The 6,693-nt window shown below is 50.4% G+C and overlaps 1 pseudogene across 1 annotated transcript; it reads left to right on the top strand.

The window, feature by feature from the left end:
• The first annotated feature begins 303 nt into the window (after positions 1-303).
• On the top strand, positions 304-2,521 carry LOC311338525 (PAK4-inhibitor inka2-like; annotated as a pseudogene). The gene is made up of 3 exons: positions 304-428; positions 817-867; positions 1,397-2,521. The product of its transcript is annotated as a PAK4-inhibitor inka2-like (transcript).
• The last annotated feature ends 4,172 nt before the right edge of the window (positions 2,522-6,693 follow it).

The following is a 6,693-nucleotide window of genomic DNA, read 5'->3' as shown; positions in this document are numbered from 1 at the left end:
TCCAAAAAGCCAGTCGAAACTAGATGGAAAATGTGTGTAGTTCAAAACGTGACACAGCATTTACTTCTTCGCAACCTACAGAGTTTGTTATGTACGATCATTCAAAAAACCCATGTTATTTCCCATTGACATTTGACCGAGGGAATCGGAGCCTCGGAGGCGGGACTTATTCTTCAGAGGTCTATTACGCAGCTCGCCTCCTGAGATCTGATTGGCTGATTCCTGCACATAGCTAGACGGACTGACTGGCGCGTGTCTTTTAAAGAGGAGCGCAGCGCGTCCTCCGTCACTCTGTCCGTTTCCTCCTCGCGTCCCTTCAGTCAGTCTCCTCCGCTTGTCCTCTTGTGTTATTCGGTCAGCATCAAGAGGAGCCGATGACCGTTAATATTTAACATCACTTTAATTATCTTTGGATTCAAGGATTCAAGGTACGTGACTTGTTTATTTTAAACGGAGGACTTGTTATATGTTCTATGTTTATAATTATATGTCTCTGTGTTCATTGGTGTCAGCTCACCTTCTGTGTTTATGTATGTTTTTTGTAAATTTTGTAACCACACTCTCTCGATTGCCCAAGACAAATTTCTCTACCTAAGAGACATTAAAGGCTCATCTTATCTTATGTACAGTATATGTATATGTATGTATGTATGTATGTATGTATGTATATGTGTATATGCATATATGTATATATATATATATATATATATATATAATGTGTGTGTGTGCATATATATATATATATATATATACACAGTATATTACCTGATCTTGGGCAGTAGATAATGTGTTTCTAATGACTTACTTTGGTTGCAGGATCAGGACTTTAAAGGAGAGAAAATGGTGCAGATGAGAAGTAAAGGAATGGTGAGTTATATCTGTCAGTTCTTTGTTCTTTTATTCTGCGTTCAGCGATCAAAGTTTTACTCCTTGGCGGTAAATGACGTTGAAACTCACGATGATCCGGTGTAGTGATTGATGGATGGTGCCTCCGCTGCCCCGTTAGCCGCAGCGTGGACCGTCCAGCCGGGTTCTGGTTGCAGCGAGCAGGGTCAACATGGTGTGTGAGTGTCCTTGGTCTCATCCCCCTGAGTGCTGCTTTCATTTCATCAGCTTCTCTCTCAGCCTGACCAACGTACTGTTAACCCTTCACACCACAGACCTGCTCCTCCAGGGGTTTGATGAGACAGATGTAGCGTTGAGGCAGCAGGACTAGAGGAAGTGTCTCGGGCAGATCTTACCTGTAGGCCTCAGAGACGTCCTCTTATCAAACCAGCTGAACCCTGTCCGCCGTGCGTGTGTCTTTAGGGAGGGCCTGGACAGGAAACAGTAACAGTACCAGTTCCTGTGAGCGTGTGATGTGGCGGCCCACTGATCCTCTGCCGTGTGTCCTCAGCTCTGCCTGCAGGACCCCGGGGGGGGGGTGTGTCTCCGGGAGCAGGTGGACTACATGATGCGGTCGCTCCAGGACCTGAGGCAGCTCCGGAGAGCCTCGCCGGCCCCGCCCCCGCCAGCCTCCGCCACGCCCCCACCCGTCCCCGCCACGCCCCCCTCCTCCTGCCGCCACTCTGCCCGCCCCCTGCGGCCCGGCCAACGGCGTGAGATGCACACCAGGCTGCGCATGTCGGACGCCAGTACGACCAGTACGGCCAGCACGGCCAGTACGGCCAGCACCTACGACTCAGCATGCTGCCTGGCCAGCCCCCTGGAGGAGGAGGAGGAGGAGGAGGAGGAGGAGGAGGAGGAGGAGGAGGCGGGCGACCGGGCCGACTCGGGCCTGGGCCCGGGTCCGGGGTCGCCTGACAGCGAGAGGAGCCTGGAGCTGGACTCGGGGTACTCGGAGGCGTGGTGGCGTGACGAGGCGGCGGTGCTGCGGAGGAGCGGTGCTGCGGAGGAGCAGGAACGTGCGGGTGTCGGCGTCCGCCTGCCTGCGCACCAACCGGACGGCGCCGGGGGGGCGGCGCCGGCCCCGCTCCACGTCGGACGCCTGCCTGGAGACCTGGACGCCGTTCGAGGCGGGCGACGCCGCCGACTGGACCAACTCTCTGCTGACCCGCCGACGCAACCGCAGGCCGCTGGTGCTGGGGGACAACAGCTTCGCAGACCTCCTCCAGACCTGGATGGACCTGCCCCCCGAAGGGCCAGAGGGGCCCGCCCTGCCCCAGGGGGGCCAGGGGCCCTCGGGCCGCCCCGGGGGGTTCTTGGGGAACATGAGGAGGAAGTGGGCGGGGATCTCAAAGAGCGTGGAGGGCCGGGTCAGGATGAGGTCTACGGACGAGTCCCGGGCGGACCGGACGGCCGACGGCCCCAAGCGGCTCTCCTGCCCGGCGGGCGCGGCCCCGACGGCCGCCCAGACGCCCTTCTTCCATCAGTCCCTCTCGGGTCTGAGTGCGGTGCAGGACACCTCAGACCACTTCCACCTCAGAGCTCTGATGAAGTCTGGCAGCCGGCAGCCAATCATCTGCAGCGACCTCATCGGATACGTCTGAGACGTCTGGTTCGTCAACACAAGAGAACCTTTCCTCCGTGACACTTTATTTTATTACTCGACAATGTCCCCACATCTGTGCTCTAAATAAAATGTATTTTTGATATTTAAAATAGCACGACTTGTTGTGTATTTATGACGTCCTTAAAGGTGTGTTAACGGGGTCGCTGTGAGGCGGTCTGGGTGCTTCCACCTCTTAGGAGCCCGTCTTTGATTTAAGGCGGCCCCAGCTTAGTTCGGATCAATCAGGGCAGCCTTCCTTGATTGGCAGCAGTAATCCATAGTGCCTCAATCACAGGAACACCAAGACTTCTAAATGCAGGAGAAACGGAGGGATGGATGGACCTCCTTCAGTCTCTTTACAGAGCACTGGGTTTGACCTCAGAGTGGATCCTTTCACTGCTGCTCCCATAGACCAGTGGCCAGCAGTTTGGCGTCTCTCTGGGTCCAGTTTAGCTCGCTAATGAAACCAGAATGTTATGTTGACCAGAAAATAGGCAGTACATTACCACAGGCAGTACAGTAAAGGGACTGTACTGCCTGTTTCCAGCCTGTACCGTACTGCCTGTACAGTACAGGCTGGGAGCAGGCAGTACAGTACCGGGACCAGACAGTACTGGTACCAGGCAGTACAGTAAAGGGACCAGGCAGTACAGTACCGGGACCAGACAGTACTGGTACCAGGCAGTACAGTACCGGGACCAGACAGTACTGGTACCAGGCAGTGCAGTACTGGGACCAGGCAGTACAGGACTAGGCAGTACAGTACAGGGCCAGGCAGGTTAGGATAAATGAATCCATCTCAATAACCCTTTCCTTATCCTAGCCGTCTGCCTCCTCCAGAGTGGAGATTAAAGAGATCTCTAGTGATTGGATGAATAGGCTTGGTCTGTTACCCTGCAGCCAGACCCACTCATCATGTGGGATTAAACCCCAGAACCTTCTCCACCTCCACATCTATCACATGGCCTGTTTGTCCAGCTCTTCTCGCGTTACCCCAGGAACAGCCTGATGAATGAATCCCTAATCTCAACTCAAAGTGAAAGTTGGGAAGGAACCAAACTGTGATGGTGACTCCCAGCGTCTCTGAAGGACGCTTTTAGACGTGGTGTTTATGTGGAGAAGAGACTTATGTTCAGGGAATCCTCTGTCCAGACTGACGTCTCCTGTCCAGCATCTGGAGAAGTCCTACATCCTGTACCCCCCCCCCCCCCCAGGTCCTGGGAGTAACCCTGGAAACAGCAAGGAGGAAGGGAAAGGGAAAAAAAAGGGAAAGTCCTGGATTAACCAACTGCTACAACTCCTGCTCTCAAGTACTGGAGGAATCATGCAGATGCTGATCATACTGTGTGTGTGTGTGTGTGTGTGTGTGTGTGTGTGTGTGTGTGTGTGTGTGTGTGTGTGTGTGTGTGTGTGTGTGTGTGTGTGTGATTCTATTAATAAAACCTGTTTCTAACATATTCTATCCCATATTTGCAGTCTATTTTAGATAGTATGGATAAATAGCTTCCAAAAAAACTGAAAGAAACACACACACACACACACACACACACACACACACACACACACACACACATATATATTGTGTGAATAGGATTTCAGAATCTATTAAAATGTAGGTGATGGTTTGACTCCAAGGATAATCCTTAAATTATTAACTTAAGTATGGTAACGAATCTAAATAATTATCTATTAAAATGCTCATCCTTTGCAGTTTAATTTCACACGGTCATTTCTGGGAGACGTCACCATCTTTAGGTCTGAAAATACCTTTGGAGACTGACAGTTTGTCTGATGGCCGGCTGGCTCAGAGACCAACCCCAACGCCTTTGGTTTTGTTGTCATGTGGTAATAACAAGACTTTCTAGGTGGTGTCAGGCCACTCGTCAGGTTGTGTTAGGCTGTACCTGCCGGTATGAATCCTTTGTCTTAGAACAGCCCGATGAAATCATAAGGGCCGTACCACATCCTGACTCAAGGACACAACCAGCAGGAGAGTACATTCCCATCACCCACAGTGGCATTATATTTATATTAGACACTAAATGAAGATTCCCTTGCTGCTGATAGCTTGTCATATTTATGGGAACTATGGAAATAGATCCCTTGACCATTCATTGTCTGGTTGACACAAATATCCTACTCATAAGCCTTCACATGAAAATAAATATTAATGTTATAATCCTATTGTATTTAGGAATAAGCAGGGTATTTAAATCAACCAAGTGTCCTAGTAGTGGTACTAGTACCTTTGTGTTTATTGAGATGATGGGGGAACTTCCAGCCCTTTGAGAGCGCGAGTAATGAGCTAGGAAGTTTAAATCCCCCGTTTCAGCCTCTGTCAGCATCATCGTCAGGGCAACTCTCCCGGGAACCATCTGATCTGTGCTGGACATCCCGCATCACAATGGCTCTTCAGACCTTCAGCATGACGGTCTTGTGAGGGTCTTTCATCTCAACAGGAACATGCTGCTGCGGTGTGACGTATGAGGAGCCGAGGGGGACCGGGGGCTCTGATCAGAGACGTGATGCTTCTGTCCTCAGAGCTTCTCTAACCTAGTCTGCGGTTAACGGTCACATGGTCGGCTGGAGCTCAGCCGCGTTCTGGGAACCATCCACAGAATGGCGTGCATCGTCTCTGTGGGAAACCATATTTTACTTGGAATACTGATCCATCAATATCAACATTGTTGTTTTTTTAAAATAATGATCTAAATGCTGCGGTGAGGGTAGAATGTTCAGGGCCACTAAGGAGCCGTACCTCCAGCCAGTACCTTTGGAAGGTGAGGAGTTCTGAGCAGAACTCATCAGTGATACACTGCTTTAAAGGTAAACATGGCACAGATGGTGGTTTACACACAGCTGTGGGCGTTGTGTTAACGCATCAGTTACTGAAAGGGTTACTATGGATACTATAGAGGGGGGATTCACCAAAGAAACACACAGCAACATCAAATGCAAGCATTTATTGAAAACATAATAATTTGTCCGCCGAGCCATACATTTCCTTAAAGACAGCAAAATGGTTGCCAAGCAGCACAGGCTAGCATACCTGGTGGCACGCTAATACAAAAAAAATATTCACATGTGTCTGTTCTGTTATAGCTTTGAGCCAATCAGAATCCAAATAATGCACATCATTGGAACTTAGTTGACCAATCAGGATGAAGCAGTCAACAATGTTGTGGTTTAAAAGTCAACGTATCACTGCTTGCATTCTGTCTTGCTTGGAGCTGGGCCAACTCTACCAGTGCTAAATATAGACAAGCTCAACCACTAGTAGCTGCAGCTGGACACTGCCCAGATGTCGGTTCTCTTCGTGTAAACCCGGCCCAGACTCTTCATGGGAAACATAACATGGGCTGAGATGGGGCAAAGCAAATATCCTGGCAGCCATGCTTCGGTCTGCTGGCCAAACACGACCTCTGAGGTCAGCTCCACTTCCTCTGCTCCCCTAAACAGCCTGCTCCTCCCGCTCCTCCTCCCTCCTCCATACATACCTACATCTCTGCTCCTCCAGCAGCCTGCTCCTCCCGCTCCTCCTCTCTCCTCCATACATCTTCTCCGACCTCCTCTCCAGACACAACTACATCTTCTTGTGCGTTGAATTGTATTTGCTGCAGTTATAGTTCACACTTTGCTGTTTCAGCGGTTTGGGAATCGTGGAAGCCACTGTGGTGAGTTCACCAGTGTGTGAATCCCAACCTCTACTGCACTTTAACCACTGTGCTGAATCCTAACCTACTGCACTTTAACCACTGTGCTGAATCCTAACCTATTGCACTTTAACCACTGTGCTGAATCCTAACCTATTGCACTTTAACCACTGTGCTGAATCCTAACCTATTGCAATTTAACCACTGTGCTGAATCCTAACCTATTGCACTTTAACCACTGTGATGAATCATAACCTCTACTGCACTTTAACCACTGTGATGAATCATAACCTCTACTGCACTTTAACCACTATGCTGAACCCTAACTCTGTACTGTATTGTAGGCACTGCCTTGTCACTCCTCGCCACTGCCTCGTCACTCCTTGTCACTCCTCCTCACTCCTCCTCACTCCTTCCCACTGCATCATCACTCCTCACTCCTCCTCACTCCTCATCACTGTGTCTCATGTCAGACCAACACATGGCTGGATCTTCAGATCTTCAGAGGACGTCTAGGGGTTTAGTGGAGGGGGGGGGGGGAGGGTGGGG

Source organism: Micromesistius poutassou (assembly GCF_964030765.1).
Source record: "Micromesistius poutassou genome assembly, chromosome: 2".
Taxonomy (NCBI): domain Eukaryota; kingdom Metazoa; phylum Chordata; class Actinopteri; order Gadiformes; family Gadidae; genus Micromesistius; species Micromesistius poutassou.
The sequence above is the reverse complement of the archived record's forward strand: the minus strand, read 5'-3'. Positions and strand labels throughout refer to the sequence as shown.